At 44.9% G+C, this 19,416-nt stretch overlaps 1 long non-coding RNA gene across 1 annotated transcript; it reads right to left on the bottom strand.

Annotated features, from left to right (window-relative positions):
- Window positions 1-725: 725 nt before the first annotated feature.
- Window positions 726-19,416, bottom strand: LOC125400183 (uncharacterized). Its single transcript, XR_015737290.1, has 4 exons — window positions 19,220-19,416; window positions 9,012-9,107; window positions 8,763-8,809; window positions 726-7,006 (listed from the first exon to the last, which is right to left on the bottom strand). It is a non-coding gene; the product is annotated as an uncharacterized LOC125400183 (long non-coding RNA).

The following is a 19,416-nucleotide window of genomic DNA, read 5'->3' as shown; positions in this document are numbered from 1 at the left end:
GATGCCAAAAATTTATACTACAGATCACTGAGCCCATTTGCACAACCTCCCCAAATGTCGTGGGGATTCCACCAGAGAAGACTATTTGAATGTGGGTTTGAGTCAATAGAAAGTTTTTGTTGGCCGCTAGTCAGTGGTCACACTGTTCAGGATCCCAGTGTTGCCCTGAGCCTTTCTCAGGGTGAGCTTTCAAGCACAAAAACCATTGCCTGGGTTGACATACTTCAGATGCAAGAACACTTAGCCAAAAGCAGAACCACAGAAAACAAAAACCAAGGTTAGGACATTTAAAGACTTTCCCGAACTATGGACTTTCGTGCATTAGGTCTTTGTTTTTGTTTTGGCTAGTGGTGCTATCTGTGTGTTCAGTTTTCGGGCTTGAACGGTACTTCCATCATGGAGTCAGTTGTGTTCAGTTCTGGGTGCCTGTTACAAAAGGATCACTGCTTACTGGCTTGCTTTCCAGGACTTGCTCAACTACTATTCTTAGGCCCACCTACCTAGGAATGGCACTACCTGCCTACAAATGGCACCACCAGAAGTGGGCTGGGTCCTCCTAGATCAATTAGCAATTAGGCCAACCTGATAGAGGCTACTTTCTAATTGAGGTTCCCACTCCCAAAATGACTCTGAATTGTGTCAAACTGACAGGTTAAGTTAACTATGACACTAATTGTCTTAGTTACTTCTCTACTGCGGTGATAAAACACCATGACCAAGGCAGCTTACAGAAGCAGAGTTTATTTGGGGCCCACAGTTACAAAAGGATATCATCCATCACAATCATGGCGGGGATCATGCCAGCAGTCAGGCAGGCTGAGTGCAGGAGCAGCCACTGAGAACTCATATAGTAGTATACAAATAAGAAGCAGAAGCACACTGTGAAAATGACCCAAGTCTTTTGAAAGCTCAAAGCCTGCCACTCCGGCAACACCTTCTTCAAACGAAGCCACGTTTCTTAATCTTTCCCAAAGAGCCACCAACCAGAGACCCAAGTATTCAAAAGTCAGAGATTTACAGAATACATTTCATTGAAACCACCACAGACATGGTGTTTTACCACAAGAGAAAAGTAAGAGACAGAAGTTGATACCAGGAATGGGGTGCCGCCATGAAGAAACTGACAATGTTGGGTTTTGGAGAAATGTGGAGGTCTTTGAGATTTTAAACTAGAAGGCTGGATGAACACTGAAAGCAGAACTTAACGGACCATCTTAGCAGGAGAAAATGGTGATGAGAGCTGTGTGGGCTATGGAGGCTGGGAGCAAGAGGTTTCACAGGGGAATAAAGCAACTGGGTTTACATTCTTGTGATATTTTTGCAAAGGATGTGGCTGTTTTCTGCCCTGGTTCTAAGAATTTGCTGGATTGATTTCTTTGGTGGAGATCTCAAGACAGTCTAATACTGACTGTTACATGGTTGGTGGTGGTCACTCTTATGAAGGTCTATACTGAGAAATACAAGGTGGGAATTTTTAGATGAAATAAACCCTTTCTTCCCCAAGTTGCTTTTGGTCATGGAATTTTATGATATCAATAGAAACCTAACCACACACTTTTGTACCTGGGATCTGGAATGTCTGAGCTCAGGTCCTCATTCATGCAAACCCAAGCACTTTAGCCACAGCATCACCATCATAGCCCCACATCTCAGTCCTGAACCAGAGCCAAGAGACTTCCAGTCATTTCGCTGGTGATGCCGGCACAACAGCAGGTACAGATGGTCATGCTGGATTTCAGGACTAAAGCTAAAGTCAGGCCACACGAGGAAACATGGGTTAGCACTGCAAGAAATGCCTCACGTTCATTATGAGTTTGACTTTTAATTTATAGTTTTTATCAGTATATTGAAGGTGTACAGTGTGTGTGCTTGGCTGTCCATGCCAAGATATGTGTGTGTGGGTTAGATGACAACCTTCCAGGTGATTCTGTCCTTACACTTTTGCAGAGGTTCTGGGAAGCAAACTCAGTTTACACCTCTACCTCCTGATAATCGCGCTGTTCCCTGAACTTATTCTTGGTCCTTACATCCTTGACCATGGCCAGATTGTCCCCAACCCTGACACTCTCCTATGCAACCAGTGAATATGATTGCAGTCCAATGGCCAAGAAGCCCTGGTGTACGTGTCTGGAGTATTTCAGTTCAAAGGGCTATTTCCCGGAGTTCATAAAGAAGAAATCACAGAGGACTTGTGCACTCCTAAAAGATTTTATTGCCGGGGCCACGGGTCACAAAAGTATAAATTATATGGGCTCCCTGGAGGAGAAACTTAAGGGTTGTTGTCATTGTTGCTGTTGTTTTAGAGGTAGCATTATTTCCTCAGTATGTTGTGCACATCGTTCATCTGAAGAAAATAAAAAGCATACTAGGTGTGGAGGATATTCACTCAACCCAGGGCCCTTTCCAGATGTAGTCAATAACAAAAGAACTATGGTGTTATCTGAGCATCTGTCAGAACAAGAGGGCCAGCTGTAGCAGCATCCATGGCAGGAGAGAGCGCAGCCCTGCTTCCCTCTCAGCTTGAGCCAGGCCAAGCAGCAAAAGCTGTCTGTGGGAAGCCTGGCAGGTGGGAAGATACATAGTAGCCCTGTAGCAACACTCTGGGAGGAAGTTGAATGGCTTCTTAATATGACTGTGAATTGCGTAGGGTTAGGCGAGGTAGTGTCTCTGACACAGTCTTCTGGACCTGAACATACAGCCTGCTTTGTTTCCAAGGTAGTCTTACTCCACAGTGCAGGGCATACTTGCGCCTGCCCAAGCTGGCTTTGCAATGACTGTCCCGCCTCAGCTTCCCAGATCTGGGATTCAGGTATTAAGGCGTTACACCAGCAACAAACTCCTTCTGGTAGAGACTGCTGTGTCCTGCTGAAGGAGCATCTATTACATTCTATCTGCTCTGTGTCCTGCTGATGGAGCATCTATTACATTCTCTCTGCTCCGTGAGCTTGATTGCGTCGCACAGACGTCAGAACCCTGTATAGGAAGTACGATTCCTCACTAGCTGTCGTCTGAGGAAACTGGACCAGTGAACTTGCTGAATTTCATGTCACTCATACAACTGAAAAGAAAAATTATTTATCTTATTGTGTAGGGAAAAATGTCACTTGCTGTGAGAATGCATGCCATCAATCCCAGCACCAGAAAGGCAGAGATAGGCAGGTGTCTGTGAGCTTGGGGCCAGCTTGGTCTACCGACCAAGTTCCAGGTCAGCAAGAACTACATAGTAAGACCCTGCCTCCAAAATGAATGAATGAATAAATAAATAATAGAAAAAGAACAAAAGAAGGGGAAAGGAATATAATATACTAATAATATCTCTATGTATCAAGCTTTATTTTGAGCTACCAACCAGCCCCCAAATCATGACACAGAGACTTATTAGCTATGAACACTCAGCCTCGCTTGTGTTCATTGCTGGCTAGCTTTTTTTCTTAAACTTAAATTAACCTGTTTCTCTTCATCTACATTTATGTTGGGGCTTTTTACCTTCCTTTCTGTATGTCCAAGTCTGTCTGTCTGGTAGCTGCCTAGCTGGCCCTGGGCATTTCCTTCTCTTTCCTCCTCTCTTCTTCTCTCAAGTCTAGATTTCTCCTCCTATTTACTCTCTCTGCCTGCCAGCCCCGGCTATCCCTCTCCTGCCTTGCTATTGGCCGTTCAGCTTTGTATTAGACCAATCAGGCAACAGCAACATATCTTTACATAATTACCCAAAAACAGCATAGACAAAAGTAACACACCTTTACATAGCTAAATTAATATTTCATAGCATAAACAAACATGACACATCTTTGCCTAGTTAAAACATTTTGCCACAACATCTCTATGTATGTTCACACTATGATAGAGCATCTTAGAATTAATTTCTAATATAAAATTTAATTATGCCTTCTTAAAATATGGTAAGGGTTATATGAACAGAATCATAAGCTTCATGAGGCAAATCATACATTATGTCTTCCATGAGTAACAGGTAAATCAAGATGAATTAATACCAGGAAATTCTAAACCAAGATCCATGACATTTTGAAGAAATATATTCGGTGAAAACAAAGTAAAAATCTCCCCTCAGAATATGTGAGGATTCTAGGTAGCTATAATTTATCAACTCCTTTAAAATTCACAGAAATTCCACATAGAATTCTATAATTCTCTTCCCAATCATTATTCAAGCAGACCCATCTACCATTCTCCTAAAATTTACCATTAGATCATAAGAGTTGGACACCTGAATCTATAAAAATGAATAGCAAATATTTATGTGTGCTTTGAGTCCAAAAAGGGGAAATGGGGTGGAGAAGATCTGATAAAATTTTATAACTTACAATTCAAGATTCAGAATATTATGATACATTATTATACTCCTACAACCCTCATAATTTCTGGATAATTATTAAAAGGAATGAATAAAAGTTATTCATATAAGAATAGTCTCCTCCAAATTCTTTAGTACATGATGGAACTGGGAGTTCCACTTGGTCTATGAGTCATTCAATATACTTCAAAATATTCAATAGGTTTCTTAATACCCTGTTAAGTAGGATCTGCCACCTGTATTCTTGAGCACAGTGGTTCGATGTCTGTGACAGAAAGAGAAGTCACTCAATACATGCCAATGATAAAACATTAGTTATCTATTTACTAAAATGAATTTCAGCATACAGTGTATACAACATTCCAAAGTCCACTATGCAATCTACAGAGAATACATCAATAATTCCCAGGAAGCGGTTTGGCGTTTCTTTGGAAGGACCTGAGAGTGGGGCCTTGTGCACTTTTGAGCAGTATGAGGCTACTTACTGAATGCAAATGGTAGCTGTGAGCTGTTACATCCAAGCACAGACGAGTTGTCTGGTGACTCTGGTATCTGTGAGCTGCTTCTTCCAAGCACAAGAAAGATGTCAGTAAATTTCTGCCAAATTTCACGTGTTTGTAGGATTTCTATCTTATACTAATTCCTATAAGTAAATTAAAAGCTGAAATATTGGTGAACGCTCTCATAATCTGTTTATTTTGTAAAAAAGGATTTCCAAAATTAATAGTTGGCCCTTCTGAGGTATTGAATACTGGACAATGGTCTTTTCTGAGTCATTACATATATACATTTTCTGGGACTGGACAGATGGCTCAGCAGTTAGTAGCTGCTCCTGCAGAGGATCTGGGTTCGGCTCCCAGTCCCCACACGGCAGTTCACAGCTGTCTGCAACTCCAGGATCCAATGCCCTTTTCTTCTTTTCAAAGGCACTGCATGCATGTGGTGGGCATGCAGGCAAAGCATCCAAACAAATTAAAATAAATTAATAATTCATGTATAAAGGTTCTATCTTGTAAGATTTTTTTTACATAAAAATGTTGAAATTTGGTCAGTACAATCTATTAGTTTCATTCCACTATAGCTTGGTGTTTGATTACTTAAGCATTTTTGTCACACTCTTCCTTAAATTACATGTAGATGTGTGTTTGCCTGTGTGGGAGCATGTGCGTACGAGTGCAGGTGCCCTTGAAGGCCAAAGCTGGGCTTGGATCCCAGGAGTTGGAGTTTTAGGAGGTTCTAAGCCACCCAGTATGGGGGCTGGTAACCAAACTCAGTCTCCACAAAAGCAGTGCAGGCTCTGAAGCAATAAGCCGTCTCTCCAGTTCCCTTTACCACATTCTTTAGTCTTGCTTTCCTCACTTATGAGTCCTTTGATGGCGCATGAAATTTGAACAATTGTTAAAGGCTTTCCCGCATTCTTTGCATTTAAAGGGTTTTTCTCAGGTATGAAGTCTCTCGAGTCGACAAAGTGTCGTGCTGTCCTTAAAAGCCTTGTTGCACTCTCTACACTGGAAGGGTTTCTCACTACTGTGAGTTACATGGTGCCGGTGAAGGTGTGAGGAACAGCCAAAAGCTTTGCCGTACATTCTCTGCAGCTGTACGGTTTCTCTCCGGTGTGAACCCTCCGGTGTTGGGCAAGGTGTGAGGCGCAGTTGCAGACCTTACCACACTCTGCACATCTGTAGAGGCTGTCTCCGGTATGCATTCTCTGGTGCAGATCAAAGGACGAGGAACGGTGATAGCCTTTGCCACATTCCTTGCAGGTGTAGGGCTTCTCCGCGGTGTGGCTTACCCGGTGTTTATGAAGCTATGAAGAACAGGCGAAGGTGCTACCACATTTCTTACACCTGTACGGTTTCTCTCCAAAATGAATATTCTGGTGTTGGTTAAGGTGCGAAGAGCGGCTAGAGGCCTTGCCACACTCTTTACACACATAGCGCTTCTCTCGCGCGTGGATTCTCAGATGCCGACTAAGGCGTGAAGAATAACTAAAGGATTTGCTACACTCTTCACATCGATACGCTGTCAGCTCCGAGTGGATTTTCTGGTGTCGGTTAAAGTGGGCAGAGCTGTGAAAGGCTTTCTCGCACACTTTACACGTGTAAGGCTTCCCTCCCGCGTGAATCGTCTGGTGTCGCGTCAGGGTCTTGTTGAAGGCTTTGTCACACTCTCGGCATCTGTAGGGCTTCTCGCCTGTATGAATTATCTGGTGTCGAGTCAGGGTTGAGCGGTAATAAAACCCTTTGCCACACTCTTGACATTTATAGGGTTTTTCTCCCGAGTGAATCCTCTGGTGTTGGTTAAAGTACGAGGAGAAGTGAAAGGCCTTGTCCCACACTGCACACTTGTAGGGCTTCTCTGCAGCGTGGATCATCTGGTGCCCTGTATGGGTTGAAACGTTATTGAAGGCTTTGCCACACTCTTGGCAAGGGTAGGGCTTCTCTCCTGTGTGGATTATCTGGTGTCGAGTGAGGTTTGAACTATTATTAAAGGTTTTGTCACATTCTTCACATTGATAAAGCTTCTCTCTTTTTGGAGCCCTCCGCTGTCGAATAGAAGTTGTGTTATAAGTAAAAGCTTTGCCACCTTCTTTACGATTCTGAGACTTCTCTTGAACAGGTGGACATGGATGGGTAGCGAGTTCTGAGTGCTGAGCAAAGTCTTCCCCAGACTGGTTATGTCTGCAGAGGTCCTCTGGAAAAAGAGTACACTGGTCTTTGCTAGGATGTGGACCATGATTCCAGCTGTAGTATTCTTGTACTAACAAGTTTTTCTCTCCAATATGAATACCTGTATAATTACTCAGGATAGGACGCTCCCTGATGACTGGCCTATTGTCACTGTGCATGCCCTGTTTTCACAATGCCCTTGTCTGCATTTGGGTTAGGGAAAATGGAGTGTTGAACTGAGTGAGTGGCTCACACCAATAATACTGGCACTTGAAAATCTGAGGCAAGAGGATTGTCATGAGTTCAAGGTTAGCTTAAAGTACATAGGAAATTCCAGAGCAGCCTAGTCTACAGAGTGAAACCCCACTTTTATAGGGGGGGGTAACTTCCTGTATTTATTAAATTTGTACTTTTGGCATTAAAAAAAAACTTGTTTGTTAATGACAGAATAATGACTAATGTCTCAGTGTGTGTGTGTGATGGATGAGTGTGCCAAAAGGCCAGAGAAAGGCATGGGAGTCCTTCCCGAGCACTCTCTGCCTTTTTGTTTTGAGACAGGGTTTCTCCCAAATGAGTTTGTGGCTTGTGTCTAAGACGGCATCCAGCATCCAGCAAGCCCCGGTGATTCTCCCTTCTCTACCGCTCTTAATGCTGCAATTACTGAGGCAGATAGGAAGGTGCCCAATATATGACAGCTGAGACCCAGAGCCCAGTGCTCGGACTTCAGCAGCAAGTGCTCTTACCCACTGAGCCATCTCTTCCCTCTCTCTCTCTCTCTTTCTCTCTCTCTTTCTCACACAGGTATATACAACTCTATTGAAACTGTAGAAATAAGAGATGTTTTAATTTCACTTATTATTAACTTATGTTATCCTGATGTACACAGTATTAGAAACTGCCAGCCAACAGCAATATACAGGTTAAAAACTACCATTATTATCAGCTGGTGTGAAAGAACCTACTCTAAAATAAAATAGAACACAGACCACGGAAATGAAAAACAAGAAAAAGAACTACTTCATAAAATTCTTAATAAGCAACAATGTACCATGAAAAATGCCTCCCAGATAGGCACGATTTTCAATTTTGACAATACGCCCATGAATAATGCGCATTTTAAATGACTGACATTCACAGTTTTAAAAAAAAAAAACTCACACCCACAAACCAAACCAAAAGAAGAAAGCAGTAAAATCGCACATAAAAAGCCCTGTGCAGGGGCTGGAGAGATGGCTCAGCGGTTAAGAGCACTGACTGCTCTTCCAGAGGACCCGGGTTCAATTCCCAGCACCCACATGGCAGCTCACAACTGTCTGAAAACCCAGTTCCGGGGGATCTGACACCTTCACACCAATGCACATAAAATACAAGCTAAATAAACCATAAAAAATATTTTTAAAAAAAAGCCCTGTGCAGCAATTGCAATGAATAGCTGTATGAACGACATTAAGCAGACTTTTCAATTTACATTATGTGCATGTCGGGGCGAAGGTACGCCACGTGCGGAGTGTGTTCATAGGGGCCAGAAGAGGGAGTCGATCCCTGTGGTGGGTGGTTGTGGGTTGTCTGGCGAGGGTGCTGGAGATCAAACTCAGGTCATACGGAAGGACAGCAAGTGCTGTCAACTCCTTTCTGAACCATCTCTCTGGCCCTGAAAAACTTCCTTTTGGTGCTAATATTTCATTTCTATGGCTTAACACAGAGGTCTTCAGGCATGTGCATAATTTTTTGAGGCCCACAAAGAAAGAAAAGAAAAATCAGGGGGGCGAGATTATACAGACCTTCAAAAGGAGGACTCTGCTGTCACTGGCGATGGGCTGGGAGGTCCCTAGAGAAGGAGATGCAGAAGACCGAACAGTGTGATAAACACAGGGCAGCTGGCTTTCTCCGTTAGTAAGAGAAACAAGTGTAGTCCCTTGAGAAATCATCTCCACTGACTCAGGCTTCCCAGTCTTTAGCTCCAAGCCGCTCCTCCTTCTGGATCTCTGGACCGCTCACCTGCATCCTCGAATTCTTTCACGCCTACCTACCTGGACATATGGTTCCCGACTCTTGTCTCTTCACATTCAAAGGCTCCGTGCTCTGCTCCAGAAACATGACCAGGTAAGGTTTACACACAGCAAGGCCTGTTCATTGGAAAACAGAAATGATGCTTGCTTGGAATTTCCCAGCTCACACTGTGCTGGGGGTGTGGAAGGGGATGACACAGTGGGAGACTCTAGCAAAGTATGTCCTCTGTTGTCTCCTACCAGACATAGTAGAATACACACGGAGAATTTCACTTTGGAGATAAGGCTTCACTTGCACATATGAGTAAATCAAAGGGAACATTTGGACTTTAAGATGCAGTTTATGATAGCTACAGGCCGTCGAACTGCAAAAATTACCAGCAATCTAAAGAAACATACTCCATGAAGAAAGGAGATGTTAAAAGGAAATACAGTTTAAACGGATCTCGTCCAGGACTTTGTGAGAAGGGTAAGTAAGTTCCTGGGAGATAGTCTACAAAGGAAGGGATCTGAGACTTCTGTAGGGAAGAGATCCTCACCCAGGGAGACAAGGTTCCTGTAATTCTCCAACATCACATCCCTATACAAATTCCACCGCGCAGGGTCTAGGCATTCCCGCTCCTCTGGGGAGAAGTCAATGGACACATTCTCAATTGACAGCAGCTCCTGAAATAAAATAAGTGGATGGAACAATGGTCGTGTAATCCCGGAACACAGCGTTCGGTGGCATCACTCATGCTGTGGTGAGCTTTCGGAGATGCAGCTGCATCTGGTTATCCTTACTCCTGATGTGATGATGCTCATCCACACGCCGATGAGCAACCTCGACAACCTCACTGTCTCACTAAACTAAACGTTAGTGAAGCAGGGAATCTCTTCCTTGGTCTGTGATCAGTACCCTGATGTAACGAATAAGCATTTATTTACACTGCCACAGGAGAAGTCGAACAACACACAGAACCACAGGCGAGTTTGGGAAGAGCAGTTGAGTGTCCCTGCAGCGGATGCTGAGACATGAAATCGGAGCAGATCTGTGAGTGGGTCATCCATGGAAGCCACCTCGGTGTGACCACCTTGCTTCACATGGTGGGGGATGGTGTACCTCCTTACTGTTATAATGGTTGCATGTTCCCTGTGATGAGGAATAGGATATCCAACCACCGGCCAGTCATCTCCTTGAGGAGTGTAGTGTTCTTGACTGGGAATCCCAGAGTAGCCATTTAACTGTATGTGGCAAGGGGTGACATGCTGCCACGATGCATTAGGTCTGCTATATGAGTATAAGCATGCTTCAAAATGGTAGATAAAGGAATACATTGCACCCAGGCATGGTGGCACACACCGTTAATCCCAGCACTCAGGAGGCAGAGGCAGATGGATCTCTGATTTTGAGGCCATTCTGGTCTACAGATTGAGTTTCAGGTAGCCAAGGCTACATACATAGAGAAGTCTTGTCTCAGAAAAAGAAAGAGAGAAAGAGGGAGGGAAGAAGAGAGGGAGAAAGGAAGGAAAGAAAGGAAAGAAAGAAAGGAAGAAAGGAAGGAAGGAAGGAAGGAAGGAAGGAAGGAAGGAAGGAAGGAAAGAAAGAAATAATATATTGCAGTCTCTGAAAGCAGCATGCACGGGATGGGAGGCAGCCTGTAGTCTTTCAGCTCTGTGGCCTTTGTTGTGTCCAAGAATAAATGCAACGAAGGCTCAGCTATCTTCTCAAGGAGAATTTGTCAGTGTACAAGAGGAGTTACAAATAAGAGGAGAAAATCGACCAGGGGATGCTATCTGCTGCATGGGCATCTAATTTCACAAAGGAAGTTGAATATAGGAATGAAGAGATGGAGGCATTAACTTGCAGTTTCTTACAGATGCAAGAAAAGGAAAATAGAAGTTAGATCTATGCTAAAGGCCCTTCCTAAGATCTAAACCCACGGGGCCCATGGGAAGAGTCAGATCATGAACAGGAGGAGGATGTGACCAAAAAGAGAAGATAGCAAGTGAAGACGAACGGACTGAAGGGGAAGCTGTGAGTCTCAACAGTCACACTACAGCTTCCGCGATAAGATTCTTCTTTTCTCTTGTTTTTTTATTTGTCCATTTGGTTGGTTGGTTGATTTGGTTTTTGGTTCTTCTTTTAAATTTGGTTTAGTTTGCGGGGGCGGGGGAAGAGATTTCAAGGGCAGAGGGAAAATGGGAGGGGCTGGGAGATAAGTGGGATTGGGATGCAAAATGTGAAATCCACAAATAATCAATAAAAGTGAAAAAAGAAAGAAAGAAATAGAGATGTTTCTCGGGTCAGTCTTTAAAAATGGGGAGGCTATGGTCAGCACGCCAACAGAGCCTTAATAACAAGGGATTACGTGGGACCTGAACCACTTAAATTGGGATAGACTTTAAGATTGTATTCTGTGGGAGGGGTGACCGCACATCTTTAAGCCCAGCACTGGTAAGGCAGAAGCAGGAGGATCTCTGTGAGTTCAAGGCCAGCCTGGTCTACAAGAGCTAGTTCCAGGACAGGCTCCACAGCTACAGAGAAACCTTGTCTAAAAAAGAAAAAGGTTGTATTCTGTGTGTGTGTGTGTGTGTGTGTGTGTGTGTGTGTGTGTGTGTGTGTTTGCATCCATTTGTGCACGTGCACCACATGTGTATCTAGTGCCCACAGAGGCCAGGAGGGAGCATTGGATCTCCTGGAACTGGAGCTGCAGGAGGGTGTGAGGGACTGAACCTGATCCTCAGAAAGGACAGAAACGCTCCTAACTGCTAAGCCATCTCTCCAGCCCACCTGGAAAATTTTTTTGAAAGAAATAAATGTGTCCCTCCCAGCCTCACTAGTGAGACTGTGGGACATATGAGTGGGGTGGGGGGGCAGTCTGAGTACTGCTGTGTAGTTGTTTGGGGTATTTTTGGTTTTTGTTTCTTTGCTCTTTGGGGGCATGCTACCCAGCTCACAAATAAGTACACAGAAACTTATTCTTACTTATGAATGCACAGCCATAGCTTGACTGGTTTCTAGCCAACTTTCTTAACTTCCATGTCTAACTGGGTGGCTGGGTGGCTGGGTGGCTGGGTGGCTGGGTGGCTGGGTGGCTGGGTGGCTAGGTGGCTGGCCCCTGTTCTCCTCTCCTTCTCCTTCTCTTCTTAGATTTCTGTTCCTAGATTTTGTCTATTTATTCTCTCTGCATGCTAACCCCACCTATTTCTCTCCCCTTCTTAGCTATTGGCCATTCGACTCCTTTATTAGACCAATCAGGTGTTTTAGGCAGGCAAAGCAGCACAGCTTTACAGAGTTAAACAAATGCAACATAAAAGAATGCCGCACATCTTTGTATCATTAAACTAATATTCCACAACACTGTTGAAGTGAAGAAACTACCTGAGATAAAAGTTACAAACTCTCAGTTAGGGGTTAGAGCTAGGGCTAGGTAACAGGAGGGAAATCAGTCCTTAGTAGACTGGCTTACACAAGCCACTAGAGACACTTGGATGTCACTACCTGAGGGGACCATGAGTACTAGGGATCAGAAGACAATAGCGAAAAAGACAGGCCCCAATGAGAGCTGGGTTTGCAAGATGAGTGTTCGCCTTATCTGATACAACTGTGTTCGTGTTCACAGCAGAGGGTTTTTGTTTTGTTTTTAAAGTGATGTTGATTCTGCTGGGACCTCAGGAATGGTGTGGAGCTTTAGGGTGTGAGACTTCAGGGGTGGCATGGGATCTCCGGGGCAGTACGGGGCTTCACGGGTGGCCTGGGATCTCCGGGGTAGTACGGGGTTTCAGGGGTGGTAAAGGACCTCAAGGATGGTATGGTGACACAGCCGTATCTGATGGTAACGGCAAAAGTCATAAAGCCAGCACAGCTGCCTGACAGACCCAGCAAAGCTGAGTCGCATGTTGGCTACCATGCCATGTTTGGTTTTCATTTCCTGTCACAAACTTGAGGAACTTTTAATATTTGTACAATTTAGGGATATTGGATTATGGAAAAGTCCTTATGAATCATTTATGCCTTCTCCCAGGAGGACTGCTTCTAAGCTTCACCAGAAAGAAAAGTCCTGAATATATTATTCCCCCACTTTTAGGGAGACATCCTTATCTACTTGAAGGTCTTCCTTACACCTTGGAGGTTGTGACACACATAGAGAAGCCAGAAGTCCCTTTATGAGGCTTTGAGACTTTCTTGGAGGCTTCGAGACTTTCTTGGAACATTTGTCCCTATACTTATGCAGGAACAAGATAATCAAAACAAAGTAAACTTTAAAAAGTTAACAAGATTCAGTGGGCTAGAGGAGTTGGCCACAGTTCAGACTGCAAGCCTCTTCTGCTATAGATGCAGGCAATCATATAATATATAGAGCAATAAAGTTAAATTAGCTGGAGATACCTCTGCCCTACACAGGGACTTACACTGGTGAGCAAAGGATGGGGTGGAAAGATGATAAAGGGATGAGGTGTCAGGACCTCCCTTTCTTAGGAAAGCTAGCTCGTGCAGAGTCACTGTGGGGTCATGTGACCAAGGAACAATGGAATGCCAGGATTAGACATATAGACAAATTCTATAAAAAGATAAAATATACACATTGTATTATGCCATAATTTGAATAAAAACTACAGCATCTGTGGCCTGAGGATTTTTCTTGGGCACTCTGAACATTAAGAGTTAATAATACACTGCTTGGGACATGCTATATGCTCAGGCTGGCTTGAAGATTTTGGTTTTGTCTAGTGTCCTTGTAGCCACAAAAGCTACCAGCCTGAAAGCAGGCTGTCATATGCCTCTAGATTCGTAAAAATTGGGTTATAGGACTAATGAATAAAAATGATGACTCTATTTATTAATGATGTAAAAACTTGACGAAAAACAATTGGAAATGATAACTCTGTTCTGTCATAGTTTATTAACAATGAGCAAAAGTGAAGTGAAACACAGTCCAAAATCAAAATGATATGCTCTATGTCTCAGAACAACACGAATGTTTCCCTGCTTACTAAATTCTGTATAAAGAAGGAAGCGCTCTGGCTGCAAGTCAGTCCGGCTGCAAGATTCTCAGCACCACCACAGCCTGGCTCACCTCCTTCCCCTGCTGACTCCTTACACGGTCTGCTGGGACCTGCCCTGCTAGGGATGGCTCCTGGCAGGATGGACTTCGGCGGGGGGGGGGGGGGAATAGGGTTTTAGGAGTATCATGGGACCTTGGGTGTTACGGTGTTTCAGGGGTTTCAATGAGCTCCATAGTAGAATATGATCTGTATGAAGAAGGAGACCTCTGACTGCTCTAAGTGAGTCTGACAAGCAGATAAATTCAGCTTGCCAAGTACAAGGGACATGGGGGGATGGGGAAAGGTGCAGCAGACTAAATAGACTACCCAGGCCACCCAGGAGCAAATGTGATGCTCTGTATCAAGCTAGGGTTCCTAGGAGAAAAAAAATGAACAGCAAGTCATATGACATGCTACTGAGTTTCTAGATGATTCGAAAGCCTGAGCAGTTCGTGGAAGACGTGAATGATTAAACAGCACAGATGGAAAGGGTTGGGGCTGATAGGAACAGATGAGCCATTAAGGAAACTGCAAACAGACCTTTCTGTCCCACCAGCAACTCCCAAATACCTGGCAGCCACTTCCCAAATTACCACACAGAATCCTCTATTACTTATAAATGCTTGGCTGATAGCTCAGGCTTGTTACTAGCTAACTCTTACACTTGAATTAACCCACGATTTTTATCAACATTTAGTTTTCTCAGTACAGCATTCTCCTCTTGCTTCGCTGCGCTTGCCAGCAATTCCCCCCCCTCCCGACTCTGCCCTTCCTCTTTCCAGAATTCTCTTAGTCTGGCTCTCACACTCAATCTCTTCCTGCTCAGCTATCAGCCAATCAGCTTTTATTTAACAGTGAGCATAATCCACAGCAACACTTGGTTATCACCACCAGCAAGAGCTGTGGTGGGCACTCTGCCCCCATGATCTGCAGTGTACGTTTCCCCCTATAAGAAGTTATACTGGGCAAGGAAACTGGACATCTTCCAAACTCTAAGCCTGGAGCACATCTCCCTCTGAAACAATCATGGTCCAGTTTTAAAGCCACGGCTCCTCTGCACTCAGGGAGGTGAAGGGCCTGTATGCCTCCTTTTCATGCCAGAGGTTATGAAATGCCTTTCCCTAACATGTCTCGTCAGGTACAGGACAGACAATGCCACAAAGCATCTAAAGCTAGACTACTATTTCCCAGCTGCTGCTGTCAGGTGCAGGCCAATCCCTAGTCAGAGGTCAGTCACCAAATAAGGGACTCTAGGAAAAGGAGTGCTCTGTGGTGTGCATAGCACTGGACTCTGGGTTAAATGAAACTTATTTTACATCTTGGCCGTGGATCTAATGGTCAGACTGGAGCTTCTTTTCTCTTGTGGTATCCAAGTTCAAGCATCAACTGCATGTATGCATTTATATAGCTCCAATTGTAAATAGAACTTTACATTTGAGGGCATTAGAATCAGTACCAGTTGCCAGACAGCTTGCATTCAACATGTCACAGAATTCTAATAGCCTGACAATAATGGGGACATAAGCATGGTGTAGTGGTTTGAATAGTGGCCCCCATGGGCTCATAGATTTGAATACTTGGTCCCCACTTGGTGGAGCTGTTTGGGAAGGATTGAGAAGTGTGGTCTTGGTGAGAAGGTGTGTCACGGGGGCAGGCCTTAGGGTTCCAACAGTCCACACCATTCCAAGCTATTGTCTCTCTGACTTGTGCTTGTGGATCAAGATGTGAGCTCTCGGCTACTGCTCCAGCTCCGTAACCACCTGGCTGCTGCCATATTCCCCACCATACGGTCACGGACTCTCACCCTCTGGAACTGTGAGTCCCAAGTTAAACACTTTCTTTTATAAGTAACTTTGGTCATCGTGTTTTGTCACATCAATTGGAAAGTAACTAAGACACATGGGACTCCAAATCACCCCAAAACTTATTAGCTCATATTCTTCAATGCTCAGCAATATAGGTGAGACTCGGGTTCCTTCTGGTTTATAACTAGGTGATGAGGCACTGGCATGAACAGGAGCACTTTGGTTCTCCTCTCCATGGTGTCTCATTCTCCAGTAGGCTAATGTGGGTTTGTTTGTTGTGCGTTATTTAACCACATAAAGATGTTACATTTGGCCAGGCAGTGGTGGTGCATGCCTTTAATTCCAGCACTTAGGAGGCAGAAGCAGTTAGATCTCTGTGAGTTCAAGGTCAGCTTGTTCTACAAAGTGCGTTTCAGAACAGGCTCCAAAGCTACACAGAAACCCTGTCTCAAAAAAACAAACAAACAAAAAAGATGTATTACATTTGTTTATGCTGTGGAATATTACTTTAACTGTGTAAATGGGGTGTTTATTTGTTTATCCTGCATTTGTTTAACGATGTAAAGATGTGTTACATTTGTTTATGCTTCGTTTGTTTAACTATGTAAAGATGTGTTCCTGTTTCACTTGGCGCAAGCTGAAGAAGCCTCAGCTGAGAAAATGCCTCTATAATATCAGACTGTAGGCAAGCTTGTGGAGTTTTTTCAAATTAGTGATTGATGGGAGAGAGCCCAACCCAATGTGGGCAGTGCCATCCCTGGGCTGGTGGCCCTGGGTTCTATAAGAAAACAGGCTGAGTAAACCAAGGGGAGCAAGCCAGTAAGCAGCACCCTCCATGGTTTCTGTATCAGCTTCTGCCTCGGGGTTCCTTCCTTATTTGAGTTCCTGTCCTGACTTCCTCCAATGGTGGACTACAATGTGGAAGTGTAAGCCAAATAAACCCTTTCCTCCCCAAGCTGTTTTGGTCATGGTGTTTCATCACAATAGTAACCCTAAGTGAGACACCGTCCAATTGTATCTACAGTTAACTGTGAATGGATAAGAGAACCCAATCAAAAGGAAGATATTGGGGTAAGGACACACCTCAGCTATATAGTGCATGCCCAGAATGTGCAAGGGCACAGGCTGAATCCTCAACATGGAAAAAAAAAGGTATATAGGTTAAGGGGGCAAGATGATATAATAAACACAGGCGATTGATGAACCTCCACGAATCGACACACACACATGTACTCTGTCTACAAATCCTTTCAAGAGAATTTCATCAGTTCACCTAGAGCTGGGAAAGGAGAGGCTAAGCACATAGCAGGACAGCAACAGTGGTGCTTACACACTCCCCGGCTGCAGCCAATGGGACCGGGGTAAAGAAGGCCTTACAACGCCAAGTTCCCAGTTTCTCTCAGCACACATTCTCCCCACTATAGCCAACCGCTCTGCTCTCTTTGGGTTTCCAGTGAGTGTGCATCAGGGAGAGAAGAGAGAACCGCATTTCTACCAGGCTGTCTGGGAGCTCAGCACTTCTTAAGCTATCTCCCCTGCACAGCTTTCGGTCTCTCAGATCCCATAAGAAGTTTGTCCACACGCTAGACTTCATCATCTTGTGTTCAAGGGACTACATTCTGTATCTTCAAGTTCTGAAAGCAAAGAAGACAGGACATACAAATCTCCTTAGACCACAGGCCAAAGGGCATTTTGAATAGGAGAATAAGTCCATGTATGGCCTAAAGCTACCAGTAGTCCAGAAAAGACTGTTTTGTTTGTTTAAAGAAACGAAAACATCACAGAATCCTATACATCCTTGGAAGAAATTTGCTGCTCGCTCTGGTAGGGGCTACAGGACACTCTGGATATATATTTTTAAAAGATGTATCTGTTTTATGTATATGGACGTTTTGTCTGCATGTTCACCTGCATACCAAAGAGGGCATCGTATCCCATGGGACAACAGCTACAGACAGTTGCAAACCACCAAGTGGGTGCTGGGAATTGAACTCAGGACCTTTGGAAGAGCAGCCCATGCTCTTAACTGCTGAGCCATCTCTCCAGGCTACACCCTAGATATTGATATAGAGCAGGGGTTCAATGTAGCAAATAACAGATCCCCTGCTGCCAGGGATGTTAGAAAGGCTATTGTCAAAAAAACCGCAAAATGATTCAAAGTTAGCTTGGTGTACATAAAGAGATCTTCTGTCGTGTTTGAAAGGACATGGACGGACATGGAGAAAGAGGAAACTCTTGTACTTTGTTAGTGGGGTCATAAATCTTGTATAGCAATTTAAAAAAAAATGTGTGATCATTCTTAAATAAAAACTGATTGACCACATGGTCCAGCAATCACAATCCAGGTGTTCGGGGATTCTCTGAGTGGGCAGGGTTTGGAGAGACAGGAAAGGGGCTTCTCAGACTGGAGACCATGCATAAGTGAGCTGGAGGTTCCAACCGAACGTCAAGTTGAATGCTTAGGTGGGAACTTGGGCTGCGGGAGGCAACAGGGTAGGAAGTTGCAATAGTCACCAAGAATGCGGAACGGGGCTTTTGACGCCTTTTCTTTCTTGGGAATTCTCTGAGATGGCGGGGTTTGGCGAGAGACAGGAATGGGGCGAGCTGGAGGTTCCAACCCAACACACGGTATCTTTTCAAAATGCCAACTAGAGCTGAGTGTGGTGGCGCACGTCTTTAATCACAGCGAGGCAGAAGCAGGTGAATCTCTGTGAGTTCGAGGCCAGCCTGGTCTACAGAGTGAGTTCCAGGGCTACACAGAGAAACCATGTCTTGACCTCCCCCTCCCCCCCAAAAAAAGCCAACTAGTAGTTTACGAAAAACATAAAACACGGGTCTGTTTGATATGGATGCCAGACAGTTGCGAGTTGCAGGTGGGAAAGGACTCTTAAGAATTTAGTAAACACAAGAGGACCCCAGTTCAGTTCCCAGCACAAACAACGGGAGGCTCACAACCACACTCCCAACTCCAGCTCCAGAGGATCTGATTCCTCTTCTGGCCATAGGGCACCTGCATTTACATCACACATCCTCACATATATAATAATAATAATAAAAATGTAATAAGAATTTTACCGCCCCCGCAGGCTGCGCGGACAGGGTTCTGCATGGATGATGCCCATGAATTCGGAAGCTCAGGACCGGGGGGTGGGGGTGGGGGGTTGGACCCCCCCAGCCCAGAGCTCCTCTCGGGCAGGACCCACACATCGGGAGTCGGGTCGTCTCCAAGATCCCGCCATCGCCACATAGCCGGGGTGCAAAGGCCACCGAGGGGCAGCGGACCACCAGCCCTGTCCCCTCGCTGGGGGGGCGAGAGAGCCATCACAACAGGAAAGACCAGGAGCGGGGCCGCAGCTGCAGAGCAGCCCTCGCCACTCGGAGGCCGGGCCCACTCACCATGTCGGGATTTCGGAACGGCTCGTTTCCGCGGTGTCGCGGTCCGGCCCGTCCGGGTACCAAGGTTCCCGGATCTCCGGGTTCCAAGTGTCCCACCCTCCTTAGAGTGACTCTCCCAGCTCTGCGCCCCTGGGCTCCAGGGAGGAGACAGACACCAGCCACATAGGTGACACCCACACAAAGCCCACCAAGCTGCC

Source organism: Myodes glareolus, chromosome 2 (genome assembly GCF_982192425.1).
Source record: "Myodes glareolus chromosome 2, mMyoGla1.1, whole genome shotgun sequence".
NCBI lineage: Eukaryota > Metazoa > Chordata > Mammalia > Rodentia > Cricetidae > Myodes > Myodes glareolus.
The sequence above is the reverse complement of the archived record's forward strand: the minus strand, read 5'-3'. Positions and strand labels throughout refer to the sequence as shown.